General features: G+C 37.9%; 1 protein-coding gene across 3 annotated transcripts in view; it reads right to left on the minus strand.

Annotated features, from left to right (window-relative positions):
- Positions 1 to 21,215, minus strand: part of LOC107051846 (insulin receptor substrate 1) — a 292,419-nt gene that overhangs the window by 99,416 nt on the left and 171,788 nt on the right. For all 3 annotated transcript variants that reach the window (XR_006930914.1, XR_006930913.1, XR_006930912.1), the window contains one exon: positions 6,863 to 7,025. The gene's annotated coding sequence lies outside the window, so the exon portion shown is untranslated. The remainder of the gene's footprint in view (positions 1 to 6,862; positions 7,026 to 21,215) is intronic.

Below are 21,215 nucleotides of genomic sequence, written 5' to 3' on the forward strand. Positions count from 1 at the left end.
TCATATAATTTGAGAAACCACATATCTACTCCATCCAAGATTCCCTTTGTGCAATCAAGGAAGTGTCATGTTCTAATCTGGTTCAATTTCATACCGTTAAATTTAAGCAGTCATCAAGATGCTATGAAGTAGAATTTAATTACAATGTCCACCCTCTTTAATGCGTATCATTTAGCAGTATAAGCTATCTGAACATATCAGAATCATGTGCTCAAATTCCTCCTTGAGAACAGTGTAGACTAATCTTGTTACAGTTCAAATTGTTTATATTTGTCTGATTACAAGGTGAAATCATACCTAAATATTGGTCCTGAAGACCAAAAAAAAACATCCCAAGTAATGCAAAGACACTGAAAATTTTCCTTACTCGAATGGTGTCTTAATACAGTATATAAGGTAAAAACCAAAGTTCACACTGTCAGAAATGAACTCAAAACAATTGTACAAGAGCTTGCTGAGACTTGAATTGTGACAAGCATAGGAAATCTCATCTAGGGAAATGTGATAGCTTGATCTTGTAAAAATAAAAAATAAAAAAAGAGGAACACGTATGACAGATGCAAGAACATCCATGACATGAAATAAAGTCTCTTCACTTTCCTTTCTGCCCTTTCTTTTATTTTGGGAAAATTTTCACTTTCCTATTTGGAAATAGGATATAAAATATATAAAATTATACATATAAAATATAAGAAGTGCTTTTCCCATCTTCTTCCTTCTCCTTAGTCTGTTCCATACACCTTTCTTGCTTTCTCATATGAAAAAGAATTGAAAACGAGAAGCACTGAAGGACTGAACATCAGAAAGATCATCTCTTCCTGGATGGTTAGTCAATGTTTTAAAGTTTAAGAAAGTTGCCTGAGTAAAACAAAATTTTATGTACTGAAAACACTGTATAGTGGAAAGGGAATCATACAGTAATGAAAAGCATTTTGGATTCATGTTTATATATAGTACTTTCTCCTACATAAGTAATCCACAAACAAAATATCAGCTTCAGCACTGTCTCTTCCAGTTGGTTTCGGCACTTCATACTCTGTGTGAAATGCTATTGACAGGGACACAAAGTGTCTGCTCCTAGCCACTACAGTGAATGGAAAAAAAGACTACTCCCAAATATAACTACTCAACAACCCTGGTTTTGGACATCCAACGATAAAACACTTTCACTTTTTGTGAGGCAGCAAAAATCCTGTGCACACTATTCAAATCTCACAGTAGTATGTTATGATTTTTAAAGCAGTCTTCCAGATCTTTCTTCAGATTCATTTCCTCTTCCCCAAACTAGTTGCACATAGTAACTCAGACGATCAACAACGAGTAGAAAGATTTCATTTGGTTTGGTTACATCAGAACGTTACTGGATTCAGAGATCATCGGCACTGTAATTTTTAACTATATTTAAAAATCACTGAAAATACCTACATCAGCAGATCTTCATAGCTTTGAGTACTGACTCATCTTTCTTTCTGATTTTCTCCCTTTTTGCAACTTAAGTTTGTATGTGAGCGAGGGATTTTTGTCAAAGAGTGTCAGTGGCAAAATCAGGGCACCAACTTGTTAAATAAACAATCAGCCCCTAAGCCGTTCCAGAAGAAGAATGAGATTTCTCATACTTACATCTTCTGTGAGTTAAGATTTATTTAGGTTTTGAATTGCTTAAGGCAAGAGTGCAATGTGTAAAGCAGAAGCCAGTAAAAGAAACATTTTACTCCTATTGCCTACTGAGAAAGAACAAAAGAGAATGTCTAAGGCTCTCTTTTTTTTTTTTTTGGGGGGGGGGGGGGGGGGGGGGGGGGGGAGGAGTAGTGGAGGGACCTAAGAATAAGTGTTATTCAAAAATAGCCTAGGTGATATAGTTAAATGTAATTGTTCTGGGAGAGTTCATGAAGAAGAGGAAGAACTTCCTTTCATTAAAAAAAATAACCTAGAATCTCACATGCGCATTTTAGTTTATCCTACATACCTGTATACACACAGATTTATGAACAGTTAATATTATTTTTTCATATGAATACACAGCTTTTCAGAAAGTACAAAGAATCTGACATCAGAAACCCTCTTGTTTCAGATTTTGTTTAAAAATCTGACAGCCACATTAATGGAACAGCTGGCTGAAGTTCACAAACTTGAAAACAACTCTGGACCTGTTTTCAAGAATTCCTATCTTCAGGCACATCTCTAATGGCCCTGAGAAGTTGCCTCAAGTTGCAGAATATTCAGAGCCCAGGATAGAGAGATAAGAGAAGCAGAGATAGGCTATGGTTCTAGAAATGAGCATCACCAAGCTGAAAAGCACCTGGATCTCAGCTGCATGCAAGAGCACCTTTCTAAATAAACAGAAGATTAACAAAGGTTACTAAAACACCAGTTTATTTGAAATATATCCAAGAGGTAATTTAGATTAAAATCTTCTTATTTGATTACTGTATTTAAGTTCACTGGGCGTAAAATAAAATCAAGTCCTATTGAGATCCCTAGTAGAACATTTGCCTCTCCTATCACATTTAGTAGAACTTAGTGACCTACCACAATCAGGACAGAAAATGTACTCCCCCAAGGCCAGGAAAATAATATTTTTCATTTTTCCATTCTGCAGTAAACAAAAACAAAGCCATTTAGTCCTTGTGCAGATTTGGTGTCCTTAAAAAGGAACAGAGAACACAAGCGGTTCTGCAGGAAAGCCATATCTGTAATTTTATTTTTATTATAAGGAATAAAATTCCTTATTAAGGAACACCAAGCTTTTCCAGAACTCTCCTCAGCATCTCTTCTAGCACTGTCTAGATCTAGACTGGATTATTTTGTAAAAAAATCAGGAAGTTTTTTTTTGTTTTTTTTTTATAAAGTTCACCACAATTTGTTACTACTCAGCAGGAACGTAATCTGGACTTCTTGCAGTGCTGTAACCCAATTTAATTTCCCTGTCAGACTGCCTGATGGATGTGTCTATTGAGTTTTCAAAAGGGAGATAAAGCTCTTTACTGCTCAAAGCAGAAAGTACTTTCCATTTCATTCATTACCCAGGAGTTCAACCATCACCTCCTCAGCAGGACTTTGCTCATTCAGTTCTCTATTTCTTGAGCAATAGTCTAAGTTTTATTTGGTTAGGATTAAAATAAAAGAATAAAACATTTATGAAAACCTTGCACAGGTCAGTCTCCGATTCACAGGCACTCTAGAAACTGCAGCCTGTAGTGTTCACTGTTATCTCTTCCTTTCAATCCCACCTAATACTGACCCCTGAGCACTGATGCTCTGCATGTAGCACAAGCCAAGAGGGATTGGGGAAGTGATACAGGTACCACACCTGCACAGGGAAAGGAGAAAATTCATGACCCTAAGAAGTCAATATAAACTCAGGTAGATCAGAAATATCTTTTTATAAAGTAAATAGCTGAGTAAAATCTCATGGATTAACAAGCACTTGTTCAAGAAGATTCCCTGAGAAAGATGCACACGCCTGCAGTTACTCTAATATATTCTCTTTTAAAAGGGTACTAAAAATATTCCAGCTCTCATGGCTATATTTACCAAACTTGGAAATATGTAACCACACCTGCACACGAATGGAAAATCCCCTCTGAAAATTAAGATATTTTGATAACAGGTTTATGATTGTTCCTCCCATCTGTGCCAATACCTGTGGGTTTTTTCTATGGTTACATGCAGGCAACAGCATACTGCATAATGATGTTGTGCTACCAGTTAACTATTTAAAGCTGACTATTTCCAATTTGCATCATAAATCAACCTTTTAAAACAGCATCAGCATAGGAGGGATTCACATATACTTCACTTTTCCTCATTAAATTATCTGCAGTACATGTCCTTCAATAAAAGCATAAAGCCTGTCCAATGCAAGTTCACCTCAGCAAAGGACAGAAGAGGATGCTGGCAATGACTTTCCACTGTTTAATAAGTACCTGCTAACATTAAGTAGCAGTAGGTTTCATTTCCTTTGGGTAGAAAGATTTGCACATCCCAATCTCAGGGTCAGATCCACAAAAGCAACAACTGAGATGTACCAGAAGACCAAATGTGCCATCTGAAGCTAGCAGATAATCGTGTTGAGCTACTGTTGGACTAGATGAGTTTCTAATAAATTGTGTTTTAGTAGGAGGAAAAGAGAAGGAAAAAACAAGCAAGGAAAAAAGCATGCAGTTAATGACGTACAACCATCTTATCTGTTTCACATTCATGCCGATATAGACTAATGTTGCCTTTGTGAGATTTTCATCTATACAATAACTCACAGCTTTATGCAGTATTTTACTTAAGTTTATACTCCTAGCAGGTCAGTGATGAGTCCAGATGGCTTCTCTGAATATCAGACCTAATGACACTACTGGAATCAGCTAAAATATCCTTATAAAAAGTACAAAGCAGGCAATGGCTAATTAAAAACAAAAAACAACAACCAACAACAAGGAATTGCCCCTTGAAATGGGAACATTTTCAGAAGCTAAAGTGATAAGCACTGTACATGCATGTCATAATTAAAGTCCACAAATAATCTCATTTATACATACTTACTCATGAATATATTTACTTGAAAATCCTCAGAAAACACATGCTTAATATGGAGAATATTCTGAAAAAAAGTGTGGCTTGATTTTCATACAAACGCTAGACTTCCCAGAAGTTGAGATCTTGATGTAAAAGTAATATTCTCTCTATGGTGACATCTCAGTGTCTCCAACTATGTATCTGAGCACACACAGTGCACTCATCTTAGTTCAAAAAAATTTCAACACCTTTCATATTCGTTATCATGAAGATACTGCCAACACAGAATCCAATGCATCAACAGCTGGATAACCTTCCAAACTTCTCAAAAGACACAAATATTGCACACACAAAAAAAGATGATTAGGTCATTAGATTCATTCATTGCATTAGAGATGATGTTGCAGAATTGGAAAAACTTCAATCAATGTAAGTGGCTCAATAGTGTCTGACCAGCAGTCCAGACTGGAATAAGTATGAAGAACACAGTAGTTGCAGAAAAAAAAGACAGTTCTGATTAAGGTATTAAAGTGAAGATTTCTCTCAATATGCAAGAGCAAAACATTTCAAAATAAGGGAAAACGTGAAGGCAATTTCTCAGTTCTCTGGAGTAAACTTAATTACGTGTAACAGTTTTATTTCTGCCCGCAACACATACAGTTTCCCCAACATAGCTCTCTGCGTACCGTCTCTATTTTTGTCATTTTTAAGATACTTTGTCCTCCACACCTAATGTAGTTTTTCTCTCCAATAAGCTAATCCTGTTATTTCTCATTCTCCTAATTTTTCTCTAAAACAAAGTTCTCTAAGCAGATCATCTCATTCTCAGCAGAAATTGTGTTTTGGTAATTCCTCTCTGTTACACCCCATCTCAGACCTGAATTTGTTTAGCTTTCCTTGTTTATGATGCTGGGAGTCATTACAGCACAGAATGTGTTTCCTGCATGAAGCACAACTATGGAGCAGCTCATCATTCTGAGACAGTGCTACCACAGTATAAACATCTGCTTCATATCTAGGTAGAAGTGACCTACAAAATATACTTCAAAAAATCTTGCTAATTTGGATACATAATCTGAAATATGAATGCCCACACACAGAACAGCAGAAAGTGAACGGCGAATTGAAACAAATGTTATCTTAGTTCACTTCCAAATACTGACAAATGCTCAGTTTGGAACACTACTAGGTACATTTACAGCATTATAAAAACAGTCATTGCTACCAAGAAAATATTATAAAAAGCCTACAACTTTCTCAAAAAATAATTTTGCTATCAAATTTCAGAAGCATCTGTGAAGTTGCATTCAATAAAAAGATAATGCACACCTTTTTTTTTTTTTTTTTTACACTTATTTGAAAAACTGAGAACTTTAACCAATTATCATAATATGCTTAGAGCTTAGATGTAATGTTTATCATAAGTATGAATTCATACTAATTTAGATTTGAGAAGCTGACAAAAGCAGTTTTCTGAAAGAGTCAATTCATTTGGTGTCTGTCAATATGCATGTAATAATCTTTTTTGTGTTGAAGTCAAATTTTTAAATGCAGCATGGTTATACATTTTGTGATTGGTTGGTTATTCCAGAGTTAATACCAAATTCATGTTTCACTTTTGCAACACCAACAGCTATTGCAATAAAAAGCTAGGTTACAAACTAATAGCAGGTTTTTACAATAGATGAGAGTCATTTATAACATAATTTCTGCTATTAAAAAACAAATAAACATTTACAGTCTGCACTGATTAACTTCTCTGCTGAATTAGTAGCATTTCTGACTGTTCTTAAATAGAATAAATATTGCAAGGATGGCAGAGAAGTCAAACACTGCAGTGGGGAAAAGGCCAGTGCCTTTTAAAACCTCTCTTGTCCAGAAGCTCCATGTTCTCTTAACACCTTAAGGGAAATCTTAAGAACCACGTACACAGAACTTGGCACAGAAACCCCTTACAACATATGAGCATGTGACAAATTTATAAGAGGTATATTCTTATGTCAGAAATAAATTATGTTTTGCACACGGCAACTTAATAGATCTGCCTCACCAACATACAGTATGTACTATCTAGAGTTAGGTTTTCCTCTGGTGCAAGGCTAAAAAGTGAATAAGCTTAAGAGCAAGGCACATTCTGCCAGCTCATTTCTCCACATAAACGGAAAAATCAGCTCAAACAAGGACTACAGTCTTCATAAGTTGTTGCAAGACCCACTAAATATTCATAAAGATTCTACTATTTCTGTTGATTTTACCTTGTCTTGCTGTTGTAGTACTCTGTGGCAAGTGTTAAAGGACAGGGTGTGTGCAATTCCTTCTTATGAGAAAAGGCTACAATGCCTTCTAGTCTTACCTTTACTGAAGTCAACAGTACTTCGGGACCAAGGCCGCATGAAAGTTCAGAACTATCTGGCAGCAGGAGCTCTATAAGATCCATCTGAAAGGTCCTTTTTCTCATCTTGCTATGAAAACAATTTAATGAAGTCTGGGCTGTGCTCAGCACGTAGAAAAAGTGCCTGTCAAAAGGAAAGGAAAAACATGTTACAGTTTAGTGAATGAACTATGTTCCAGATACAGCCTTCATCTCTTGACAGAAGTCCCAGTTGCTTACTGAAAAAAAACCCCAAACTTCTTTACCTCTTACCTTAACCATACAACAAGAATTGATATTAAATGCCTCATCAAAAAAGTATTTCCCATAGCATGCAGACATGAGTCTGGACTAAGAGTTAATTTCAAATACAAAAGAGAACAGTTTACAATATGGTCGCATAGTCTTGACTGGTGAGCTTAACTGGCAGGAATCCAAAGATTAGATCTCCGTACCATATTTTATACTTGCTTTTATTTTTATGCTTAAAAGATATCCAGTCAGCCTGCTCTGAGACCTCCAAATTCCTTTTGTGCTATAAGTATGAACAAAACGCTAACGCAGAGAAATGGCATGGCTAAATAACGTACCACAAAAGCATTCCAAGCTTTCATTCCATGTATTTTATCTATTCAAAAATTAAAATAACATCTTTTCTCCATTAAAGTTTTCTAATTTCTTAATTTTTTTTTTCAAATATAACTTCCAAACTCTGTCAGTGCCACTGAATATTTCAAGTATTTATTTCTCCCTAGATGAGGAAAAGCATTTACTGAGCACACAACTCTGGAAGTACTATTTCTTGATCACTGAAGATAGCAAGAGACCTCATCATGGGTTCAGAACCTTGGAGTTAATCTCTTGCTTGCTTTTTTCCTGCAAGTTTCATGCTTCAGGGAGAATGATGCTGTATTAGAGCTCTAACTTGAAAGTTTGTTCCACTTATGCAATAGGTTCTAGCCAGAACATGACAAACGTTGAAGACTTAAGGGGGACTTTAGGCCTTGCACTGGCTCCAAATTACAAGGATCAGGAGAGACGTTATTGTTCTCTGCAATTCCCTGAAAGGAGGTTTGGGGTGTCACCCTCTTCTCCTAGGTAACAGTGATAGGACAAGAGGTGATGGCCTTAAGTTGCACAGGGGAGGTTTAGGTTGAACGTTAGGAAAAATTTCCTCTCAGCAAGAGCGGTGAGGCATTTGCATAGGCTGCCCAGGGAGGCGGTGGGGTCACAGTCCCTGGACATTTTCAAGAAAATGGTAAATGTGACACTGAGGGACACGGATTAACAGGCATGGTGGGGATGGGTTGATGGTTGGATTAGATGATTTTAGAGGGCTTTTTCAACCTTAATGACTCTTATTCTATACATACGGTATGGTGGTTTAGAAGCTTGACTGCAACATATACTGGTATAAGGGCAACTTATTATGATCTTATTTCTGAGCTCCATGTGGTTTTTAAGTTGATGCAGTAAGATTATTCTTTGCTGCATTACTTCAAGTGTGAAAACTAGAGTCTTGTCCACATGCCTAGAAGACTGGTATACTGGAACATCCAACAGCCCATATGTTGACAGGAATTTAGACTTCTTTTGAAGTGTTCAGGGTTGCAGTTCTACAGCTGTAGATCCTAATCTGCTGCAAAGAAGCTGGTAAACCTTTTAACTACAGTCAACTAACCAGAGGCAGACTGTTGACAGTGCAAGTGATACAGACATTCAAAATGTCCACAGTAAGCTGTAAGACACAGATTGTTCCTTCTAGGAGTTGTTAATCAATGTAAATCTATGCATTAGTTATGAGACATTTTAATTCCAATAATAAACATTCTATGATTGATGAATTTTTCACAGCTGTTGTCTATATAGCTGTTTAATTAGAGCATGCTGGCAGAGGCTGTTAATTCTTCATCAAGTTGCCGACTCCATCGCATTCCTCTTTCTGCAAGGGAGGATGACAGTTGGCAGAGCAACTTGGGTGGCTGGTCAGGAGACCTGACATTTGGCAAAAGAATCGCGTGTTAGATGACAAGCCAAATTCCATCAGCTTCCTAAAAATACTAGCTCAGTGATATACAGAACGTGTTTTAATTGCTGGTGCTACTGTCTTTGCTTTTCTGTTATTGATGGGCACTGGACTTAGCTACACAGGAGTACCCATCCCATGATGCTGTTATTCCTTGAGAAGAGGAGAGCTAACCAACAGTAATCTATCAGGAAGGAAACAGCTGCCTTGGAAGGATGAAGAAAAAGAAAAGTTGCTTGAGGTTTTGGCAATTAAGTAATCACCATTAAAAATCCACATAACTCCCTCACTAAAATATTCCAGTGGGAAAAGGTAGACCCTGTCTTAGTTAAGTATCACCTGACACATGCTTAGCTGGGGCCTTAGAGGTGAAAATTCCCAAACAGGTACAAAATAAGTGGAGCCAGAAGAACTTCTCACTGAGGTGTCTAAGATTTGACACACAGAATAACACCCACAGGTCACCAGAGTGATTATTTTCCTTTTCATTCACCCTGTGTCTGCATCAAAAGCAGAAGTGTCAATTGCAGGTACAACTCCTGTGCCACAGGTCTGTCTCCATTAAAAACTAGGACATCCAAACTTATTTCATATATGCCATCACATAGTTCTTAGATGTTGTCAAGTTCAGCCATATTCACACTGGCCACACACAAATGGAGGCATCCAGACATCTGAAATACTAACCTAAAATAGAAGACATCTTTTACATAGAGTATACAGCTGAAGTTGTCATTAACCTTGTATCAGCACTTACAAAGTAAAACCAGACTCTAAGCTCCTTACAACAAGAGGCTTAGAATTCAGTCACAAAACTAGGTTCCTGAAATTGGTCAAAATTCTTGTGGTAAAAATGTGTATAAAAATCAAATCCATGATTTCACTGCAACTGCAGGGGGAAAAAAAATACATTTCCAGTAACAAAAAAACAAAAACAAAAAAACCCACTGAATGTCACACTCAAGCTCATCATTTCATAATTATCTCGCTGATGTTTGTGAAAAAACCATTTTAAACTGAGTGTTTAAATATCATTCCAGTACTACAAAGTTTTTCATCTCAAAACTGCAAAAGGCACACAAGAATTTTTCACTTAAATTTCTGGTTATGCACATTTTTAAACAGGGAAAAAAACGCAGAAATTTGTGACTCTTTGCTCAGTGAGGCATTCCAACATAAAGAGAAACACTTCTTCTAAATAACATCTGGCACAAGAGACGTAACATCCAGAATGTTGGAAACATAACTTGAAGAGCCACCAGTTCAGTAAAACCAGACCTGAGATAAAAAGCCTTTACAAAATTGAAACAGTTCAAGTAAACCTGGATAACATAGTAGCAAGGCTTCTGATGGCAGTTGTTCTAAGCCACCACAAGAGGCATTGTGTCCCCAACAGCCTGGCATTCCTGTTCAGAAAGCCTGCACAAGGCAGTTTGCTGCCCTGATTTTTTTTTTCCTCTTTTCCACAATTATTTCCCTACTTCAGCAGTGATCTCTGTCACTTCCAGAGGCAAAAGTTCATGCTCTACTCCATTGCAAAAAGCCTTCCACCCCCAGCCAGTGTGAAGTTACCCTATAAATGGGTGCCTTCCTTCACATGGTACACAACTACCTCATGAATAAATGCTGAGTGAATGGTAGTTAGGAGACATTTAGACAGCCTTCTTCTTCCCTTCAGCCCTGAATTTAAGAAGATTAAGACAAAATCTTGACTTTCATCGCTATTATTTTGAAAAAGAGGTTACAGCAGAAGGTCTTCTGATTGTTTGAAGGTTCAGCAACTCAAACGCAGCTAAAACCACTTTGCTCACTAGCTTTACTAACTTCTCATTTCTGTATTTGTTTCTAATGGTGCAGAAGACTAAGTTCATGTGATACGAAGAAAAAAACACCTAGGGCCCTGGCAAAACCTGCAGGAAGAGCCAGTGCCAAGTCTTACATTACACTGTTCAGCAGCTCTGCAGGATGCCGTGCTTACAGCAATTCAAAGTTTGCAAGCAGCGGCATGGAGTATAACTTATCGTTTGTCATAATCCCTTCCTAAGAGGCGAAGAAAGAGTTTACAGACTTTGTAGTGGATTTCTGCAGCTGAAGTCTGTGGTGAACACTTGACTGTACTTCTTACCAGAAGACTGAAAATAAAGTGACTTGAGAAAGATTAAGCTTAATTTTACAAGCAACAGAAAAATGGCAAATCTTTCTCTGGTTTTATTAAGAGTAAGATTCTTCAGAAGTCATTTAACATTTCATACCATCATATGACTTATTTGTATGTATGATATCACAGCTATTCCAGAAGTTCAGTATCTACAGTAGTAGAATCTGTTTGCATAATACATGCCCTTGTTTTCTGAAAAAAAAGTGAGAGGAGAAAACCATCTTTAAAAAAATTTCAAGAATAAAAACCTCCAACCCTAAATTAGGAAGATCATTTGTTTACCAGTAAGTGACTCCCAGCAGGCAACAGAAACTAGTTTTCTTGGTCACCAGCTATCAGTTACAATATAAAATGTAACAAAGGAAACCTCCAAGCATAGTATTGTACATGATCCTATATTTTCCATTAAAGTCTCAGGCTACAAGGAGCTCATTCTCATGATTACCCTGTTGTCCTATACATCACCTCACATGCACCAGTGCCTTCATATCACAGTTGTGCTGCCTCCTCCTACACCTTCTCTTCAGCAAGCCAGGAGAAGCCAGGCACATCCACAGTAAGTTGTGGCCATTATGAAGCAGATTCAGAAACAATTGCCTCCCGTGTCTCTGTCTCCTTTGAATTTAACATACTAGTCACTTGTCCAGAAATATGTTTTTGCTAGAGTGCCAAGTTTTCTATGTAATTTGAGGTGATGGTAAAGCTTTTCAAGTAATCCTTGCTGAACAAGGCTGTCTTAATGCCTTATTTTTCTAGCTAGAGAAGCAGGAGAGCACTATCGATAGCACCAGCCCTCAAACAAGCAGCAGCCCCACTCCCTGTTGGGTGACTCAGCCCTGGACAGACCAGAGCCCAGCACCTGCCTGCACGTTCCCCCCACTTCCTCTGCCAGCCACTGCCCCACACCTCGTCAGGAAGAGTTGGGAGCAGCAGCAATATTGACTTTCTCCAGGATAGGATTTCTCACACCACTTAGGGCCATTTTGTCACCCTGCTCCATAGCATAAACCAGAATCACATTACTTGCCACACTGTTCAAAAGGATTTCATCCTCATATCATTGTAGCTCATTTATTTTATAGTTTCACAAATCATTAGCTGAAGTTAATGCCGATGAAAAGCAAGAGGAAAAGAAAATGTCTGAGTATGCTACGTAATGTTACAGACTGGTTAAGTGTTATTATCTTCATGGATGAGGAGAGGGGTAATACATGGAGAAGACAGACAATACCTTTCTTCACAACAGTTTGATTTCTCATGCAGCCAGTCCATGCCTAGTAGTTGCCTTCAGTCACTGAAATTTGAACATTTTACTCAAGACCACAAGATTATAGAGTATAAAATACACATACAGTCTCAATGAAAAAACGTTCTTGCACATCTCCTGTAACACACCAAGAAAGGAGACAAAATTTTAAGTCTTATTGCAGCCACTGGAAAAAGTTAAAGCCAGCTTTGGAGAACTGAGTAGGCCTTTTTTCTTTCCTCCACACTACTGCCAGGACTATTCATTCTTTATTTTTATTTTTATTTTTTTCCGGCTTTGAGCATAATTCTAACACATTTGCTAGATGGGCTCAGATGACAAAACGTTCATCCATCTCCAAGACTGCGAATCCATGTTTTCAGAGGAAACCCCAAGGGGCTACCAGTACAGCTGTTTCCTCAAGAAGTGCCCTTCTGTTTTAACTTTCCTTCCAGCTTTCAGAGCCAGAAAGGAAAGATCCAATAATCCCAAATTCTCTATTCCCACAGGAGGGTAAACCAACCTCTGCAGCAAATTTGTCAAGAAACCAAGTTAAGAACCAGCAAATCCAGAAACACATTAACAAAAACTGTGAGAAAACACATTTCTGACTAAAAGATAAATTTTAGACAAGCACAAGGAACTAGAAAAGCAGAAATCTTCACTAAAGCAATTAGTTTGCAAATACCAGCCAGTCAAAATTCAAGGCAAAACCAATTACTAGAGACAGGCTATGCTTTCATACTAGACAGGGAAGCTGGGAGAAGTTCTTTCCAGTTTTCCTGTGGAAGGTCCCATAGATTTTAAGTAAACACATGTACAATGCAGCACTTACTCCACAGTGGGCCATGCACCCACTCCAGATGCTACTATATATTATATATCACTCCCTCCCTAAGAATGAAGCTTCAGTGCTCTGACAAGCAATGCTTAAAACACAGGTAAGCAGGCTGGCTTTATCTGCCTTTTTTCTTTCACCTGAAGGTTTAGAATACCTCACTCTTCTCATGGGGATAGAACACATTGCCTAAAGTCACCAAGCCTTGTGAAGACATGACCAGCAAATGAGTGCAAAGAAGGACAACAATAAATAGACTGTCAGCATTCAAACCTTGAGTAATTCACTCTGCTTCAGTGAAGCTATACTGCAACAGCGCGAGTGAAAATTGAATTTGTTGTTCTAGAATTGATTAAACAAGAGTGGCCATTCCCACTGTTCCCTATACTCTTTGGAGTGATGCCGTACTATTGGTTAAAAACAGTATGCACAGAAGTTGTCCTTTAACAATCAAATTTTATTATTTTATATATATATATATTTAAAAATTCTATTAAGTTATAGGACTGGTTTCTTCTAAAAAAATATTTATATATATATTATTATATATCTCTATATATCTTATCACCTTATTATATTATATGTATATCTTATATACATATATATTACATATCTCTCTCTATATTTTTATTATTATTATTTTTAGAAGAAACCAGTACTACAACTTAGAATTTTTAAATTCCTAGCTCCCACCTTTACCTATAGTTACCTATAGAATACAAAGAGATCACTGAAACTTCCTGGTGGAGGACAGAATAATTCAACTGAAAATATGACCACCACAGCACTTAACCATGCCATATCAAAAAGAGTTTTAAAAAGAGGGAAGGAGGATGTAAGAATAAAAACCAGTAAGGAAAAAAAAAAAAAAAAAAGAAAAACAAGGCAGCAGCTACTTCTCCTAACAGAGTGCTATAATGGCATCTCTGTTCTAACTGCTACCAGATGGGCATTACGCACTGCACAAACTGGCAAAGCTGACACTCATTCTTCATGTTAGAGCAAATATTAAGACTGGTATTTTGTGCACACATGCTAAACATTTCCAAAAATAATCATCTTCTGGAAGGAAGTGATAACAAAATAAACTTTTATATTTATATTAAAACCTGTAAATATAAGTTCATTTAAATACAAGGGAAAAATATGCAATTAGAGCATTCACACTCTCATAAGCCTACATGAATATATATACAGACTTTCATGAAAAGTATCTTTTCTTCATCACTTCCCCCCTAGTATCCTCTTTTTATATCTAGTCCACAAGAGTTCTGTTTGAACTGTGTATTTATAAGGCATAGCTGAAAGCGTAGAGGCCAGGAGCCAAATTCCACTGTCAGTTACACAGTTTCAACCTTTAACATCAGAAGATCTTCACCAGTGTAAACCAATAATAGATCCTGGCTGCCCTTATGGACCTGATTTTGGCAAGTGTACGGAACAGGCTTCCAATGTTGCACTTATTTATCTCAGGAAACTAGAATTCACATCCAGTTTAGAAGAGATTTCAAAGCAGCTTTATGGTCCAAAAAGCTAATCTCTAATGGAATTCCCCAAAGCATAAGATCACCATAAAAAAAAGAGTCTTGCACAATTTATTTTTATGCCTTTAATCCTTGCTCAGAAGAGACAGGATGTTGCAGAGGTGGAGCTAAGGTGTAATTGCAGCAAAGGCACATGGGTCAGACCCTGAGCCAGCGCTACTTGTTGTCAGCCTGCCTGCTTGCAGAGGGCTGCTGCTCCCCTGTGCTTTCTAAGAGTGCTGAATTACAGATACAACAGCAGGGAAAGGACAGGAAAGGAAGGGAAAACTAAAGTGTCCTTTGAGAGTTTAATAAATCTTACAAAGAAATCATGCAACTTCGGAAGATGTAATTCATTTTGCAGCTGAAAGGTTTGTTATTTATGCAATATATACAGCTATTTCAAAATTACCAGAGTAGTCATTAGAATTACAATTTTTAATCCGGTAGCAAATGATGTATATAAAATGTATAAGATTAGAGCGGAAACAGAATTTTAATGCCAACACTCCATTAAACTACAAAAGCCACACCGGCTCTATGTTACTGTCAGTACATGGGCTGCTTCTTCAAATCTGTGCTTTGGAAAAAAAAATAGCTTTCTAAAAGGAAGCTGCTAAGCAGAGTGCCCTAAAGGGTTTAAGATCAACCAACGTAGGGAACAGCTGGGGGGGGCAGAATTACAGCACCAACTGAAATACAACATTATTTCACCAAAACAGATATTTAATATTTGATATCCAGGGCCTCTTATGAGATTGAATATGTTAGGTAGAATAAATAATAAGTTTGTCTTTTAGAAAACCAGTAGTAAAGGAAGATACCTGCAGGACAGTAAGATAGACAGTAGAAGAATGTGCAGAATTAACAAGAGCACTTCAGAGCTTTTCTCTGAGTCGCAATGGCAAGCATGCCAAGCTCTCAAAATGTAGTTCTTGACTCATTTAAATAAAAAGCTAATTAGTAGTACTTGGATAGCGACTGTCACCCACTAGGCAGCGATGCATTGAGATTCAATGTTTAAGTCAAGAGATCCATGTGGATTATGCAGCTCAATTCTATTGAGAAGGATGGTGTGAAGTTGCTTAAATGAGCTTCTGTAAGACACCTCCTTCACACTGTGGATAAGATCTGGAAGCAGGCTTGCTTGGCAGGGTTTTGCACCAAGTGAAAGTTGTTTAGCTTGTCAGCATCAGGAAACCTTAGTGTGATAAGTCAGAGCTGTTTCAACAAGTGATCACAATAGAGCTTTTGAATTTATTTTCATGTATTAAGGAAGTGTCTATAGCTTCGAGGCACATAACATACTAGACCTGGTCAAACAAGAAAACTTGACAGCAGAGCCAAGCCAAAGAGCTTAGCTAGGATCAACGAGCCATTAGAGCTGAATATACACATTTGAAAAAAGTATTACATAAAGTGATAGGTATCTAAAGTCACAGTGGGAGCCAGGAAGTAGTGCCAAAACATTCTTACAGGCTTCTGCCTTCCTTGCATTGCCCCCACTTATGGACAGAGCCCAGCACAAGCTTCCACTGGTTTACCCCCCTCTGACGACTGAGCAGGTCATGTTGCAGAGCCACTTATATATAGAAGAACAGGTGGGCAGCTCCATTCCAAACTTAATCAAGTTAACACTTTATACTTCTTCGTGGCTTTCATAATTTTGATGAGTTTAGTGTTTCAAACTAAGGGATGAGCCACCGCTGCCCGCTAAGTTACAAAGATCTCTTCACAAACATCTGCATTTTTTTTCTCTTCACAGAGATATTTTTTAAATGTGCAATTTTGCTCATTGTCTCATATCCAGCATAGATGTTTATCAGTGAAAAAGTCCCAATCTCACGTGAAATGTGACCTTCGTAGGACAAGAGATAAGCTATTATTATTATTATTTATTAATAGAGTTGTGTTCTAATCCCAGACTGCTGTTTTCTCATTTCCTACCAGGAAGCCATTAGGGAAGTTACTATCAATGTAGTTATTCAGAATTTCAGTCTCTGTAAGTGTAAGGACACCGTGTCCTTTCATTGAAAATCTCATAAAGGTTAGGGAACCATCCTGAGTCTTCCAGTCTCCTTGTGTCTATAGATGTGCCCTGGCAATTATCCTCATAGCACACGAAGAATTACATCAACGTTCCTCGGCAGTAGTCATGCCATCAGGGACCTTGGCACTCCCAAGCTGCCACCATGACACCTTTTGCAAGCAGAACTCCACAGAGCCACACGTTTAATCTAAGAGGAGTGGATCCAGACAGCACAGTCAGAGAGGTGACAGACAAACTGCTCTCACCTGAGCACGACACATTGGCCAGCTGCTTGTCAGCTCAGCCCAGGTCCTGCCTTCTGGTAGCGTATTCCAACACGAGGGATAAGTATTTAGCTCATTACCCTGTCTATTGGAACAGAGAAGTGGCAACAAAAACAAAGCTAGAATTGCTTTTTCACACCAAACTTGCCTGCCAGACATTTTAGAAGGATGGCCTCCCTATGGTACATCACTATTTATTTCTGTTCACATTCAAGCTGTATCTACAGAAAGCAGAACTGGTGCATAGAGCCAACAAGAGCTTTCAGACTCAGATCTTTTTAATGACACTATCTCAGATTCACTGTGGTATGTTGCTTACAAAGGTACACACCTTACAAAGCATACAAGCCTTGCAGAAACTCTACAGTCTAGGTGATTGCTACTAGTATTTTCCCCCTTCATTTTCAAATCTGAGAGATGTTAATCCAGACATGTTGATAGGAAACTACAGATGACTGTCGCCATTTTGACTCATTACATTTTATGATAATTTAAAATAGCATATTGGTAGTAAATGTATTCACAAAGTGACCTGATGAGGAGGTACTCCTCTTCCCACAGCCCTGATGACAAGTAGGGTTAATGTCAGCAATGCAAAGGATAATTAATCTTATCTGTCAGTGCAGCTGCTTCACATAATTTTACCCTAATAGTGAATATCACATATCTTTGCCAAGTAAAAGGAGTAGAAACAAAATACTGCTTTCAGATGTACTTTGCCAGCAACCACTTCCACTCTCACTAAAGAAAATCTTCCATATTCTTAAATTTACAACTTTCTGGCCCTTCTTTGTTTCTTCAAATGTCCAAATAAAAATGGTAAATTAAGTCTGGTGAAGGGAGCCTCTTGTGAGCCTTCTAATAAAAGAAGCAGCCTTTGGAAATTAGGGTGGAGAATCTAATTTCCCTTGTGAAGTCTTTACAGTAGATTTCTTTAAAAGAAGCACCCACATGGCATCCAGCTTGCTCATACAGTCAGCAAGACATGACCTTTGGAAGCCATGCTATAGAACTGGACATTCAGGTAGCCAAGAAACAGATTTCACACATAAGAAAGACCAAGCTCAAGCTGATCCTGCTATTCTGAAGGAACATTTTCTCCAATGAAGAGAAAGTTGTTCCTCTATAAACAGCCCCAAGAGATGTCAGTGGGACTTATCTTCCTTTTTTACCACATAGGCATTTATTGGTTAAGAGAAAACTGTACAAAAAGTTAAAAACTTTGGAAAATCTTTGAGAGACAAACCTTATACACCATCCTCAGAGAAACTTGGAGCTGCAGAATCCCTGATGACTGCTGCTGTTGCTTTACAGGAAGGCAGACACTGAGGATCTCAATCCCCACGTTTTTTGGGCCACGTGTGGAGCCAATTGCATTTCACTTGGCAGCATAGTTCTTTTCTATTGTATAATTTAGCAAAATACTGAGGCTAAAGTGAAAGAACTAACCCTCTAGGGATGCAGAGTACATAGAAGTAGCTTTGAAGGATCCAGAGGTGAGGAACAGAGGGGAGAAACTAATGAGGAGTTAACATCTGTAGCACTACCCAGAATTAGGAGTAAAGAAAACAAGAAATTATCATCAAGGAGCCAGAAACAGAGTAGTATGGAAAACTCGGCACCAAATACAAATCTATTACCTACTGGGAGGCCTGAATCCAAGTTCATGAAAAGCTGCAATCAATCAGTTTTTGACAGTAGCATTTAATGTTCCTTAGCTCAGTAACGGATTCATAAGCAAAACAAGCTCCCTGAGGAAGTGACAAACTCACAGGCTGGGAAGATCTATTTAATAAGAACAGATCTACGAAACATTTACAGAGAAAGTCACGTTCAAAGTTGCAGGAGCAATGGCCAATGCTGCAGGATTTAACTCTGGGACTGTGAAGAACAACGCCAGCACTAACAAGGTTTCTCATGAGCATATACTGGTACTGACGGATCCAGGATCCTATGCAGACCTAAGTAATGCTCCCAGCAAGAGATTACTTCCATAGCTGAATATAAGACAAAGCCAAAATACTTGATGACTTTACCAAATCATTTTGCTGCAAACACATAGCCAAAGAGCAGGAGATCAACTAGCATCAAGTAGTAAAAAGGGCCTGACCGGCTCCGTAGTTTCACACATTTAATGTGTAAGAATAGAGTTCAAAAAATAAAATACCAAACCTAAGGAAACCCACATGTATATGCAGGTATACATCTCCTGTTACTGAGAGTGGGAGGTAATGCAAACAGGAAGTTTGAGCTGATGAGGAAAACTGCCAGATATGCAAGAGAGACCAATTAAATGCTTGCAGTAATACTACTGTGAAATGCCAGACTCCGGACAGGAAACTAAAATAGTTGTTGAGGAAATACCTGAGCATATCATTTGGTCTTTTAGAAGTAACTCACAACAGTAAAACCTGTTAAGTATATCCAAGGGTGAGTTAAAGTGACAGATTTCCCCCTCACCACCCACCTCCTTGATTTCCAAGAATGATTTAAGAATTCTAGCTTAAGCGAGCAAGCATCTGGTGAGGCTAATACTCCCATGGCTACTTTCTATGCTAATTAAGGTCCAATTATTGCCAGAGATATCAATTAATTTTTACATTAACAATCCATTTTTCCTCCCTAAGCAGATGTCAATAATTTGAATGATGTTCAAGTCCAAAATGTCCTCTTTTTTTTTTTTTAATATAAAGATCCCATTCTTCTATTTAGACACCCACGCTGATCATTTCTATTTAAAAAAGAGATGTAAGAAATCTTCCAGAAAAACATATTCTAAGCTTAAGCAACAACATTCTAAGCTTAAGCAACAAGCTCCTATCCACTTCTGCAGATCCATCTCCTGGGCCTTTCACATACTAAGGACCTTGACTTTTAGTTATCATAAAGGGAAAACACCAACAGGCACTTCTTACAGCTGGGGACTTGATCTACAAGGGCTGCTCCAAAAATAATGCCTCCTATTCTATTATATTGGCCCATGACATCAGAGGCAAATGTTGGTGGTATGGCAATAGAAGTTGAAGCTTCCCACAAATACCTTATAACATTCTGTTGCCACGTGACAAATGGCAGCAGAGGGGCAGTCTGGCAAAATGACATCTGACATGGAAGTGTATATGAAGCAAAGGTGCGCCACTGAATTCCTCTATGTGGAAAAAATTGCATCCATTGATATTCATCATCACTTACCCAATGATTATGGAGACCCAACAGTGGATGTGAGCACAGTGAGGCAGGGGGTGGTGCAACTCAGCGGTGGCAACAGCAACAGTTGGTCACCTCCGCTAGTGCAGATTTTTTACAAGTCTGGCATGCAGGTTCTTGCTCATTAGCAATGATGAAACTATGATGAAAAACAGCATTTTATAACTGAGTATTTGCTCTATCAAGTAGTGTTATTGTGCTTTGCTTTGTGTATAGGTTATAGCTGCCATGGAAATAAATAGGAGGCATTATTTTCACCTAATACAGACATACATAACACAGAGCTACTCAAATGGTCACGAGATATGAGAGGTGCAAAAATATGAATGATAAAGGTAACATTTTCCCAACTCCCACAGTCAGAGTTTATCTAGGTTGACTTTTGTTTTTTTATACTACATGCAGATTAGCCTGCTGAACTCTGACCAGGAGATTGTTAGGAGTTACAGAAGCAAATAATGAATAGATGAGCACAGAAGCCATTACTCCTTAAAATAAGACAATTTTTCAAGGGTACAAGTTTAGCAGGTGTGAAGATGCTTAACTTGCAGTCACATTGTTCTGTACTCATTCTGTGAGATCCTTCAAACACTTCTAAAAATCTGCCTCTATAGTTGAGAAATATCACTGTTCTTTTAGATTTTGTTAATACTGAGATAACTGCAATCACAGAGCATTACAGCACCTGATAAGCATCAATTATAGCAACTTATACAACTGTAATAACACCAGAGCTAAGGAAAAAAATACCAGAAGCCCTCCTTCAAACAGGAAATAGACTTAACTTGCTTGAACAGAGTAACAAATTAATTGAAAGCACAACATGATCTACCAACGTCACCTTATTTGTGAAAAAGAAGCAAAAAAAAAAATGAGAATTGCAGTTGAATCAAATGCAGCTGTACTGTAAATACTGCATTATAGCAGAGCCAGACACAGATGCATTTGGAGACACAACAGAAGAATGAAACCCATAAACAGTAGACACAAAAATTCCAAGTATGTTACAATTGTTCATTGTTAA

Source organism: Gallus gallus, chromosome 9, assembly GCF_016699485.2.
Source record: "Gallus gallus isolate bGalGal1 chromosome 9, bGalGal1.mat.broiler.GRCg7b, whole genome shotgun sequence".
NCBI classification, from domain to species: Eukaryota; Metazoa; Chordata; class Aves; order Galliformes; family Phasianidae; genus Gallus; species Gallus gallus.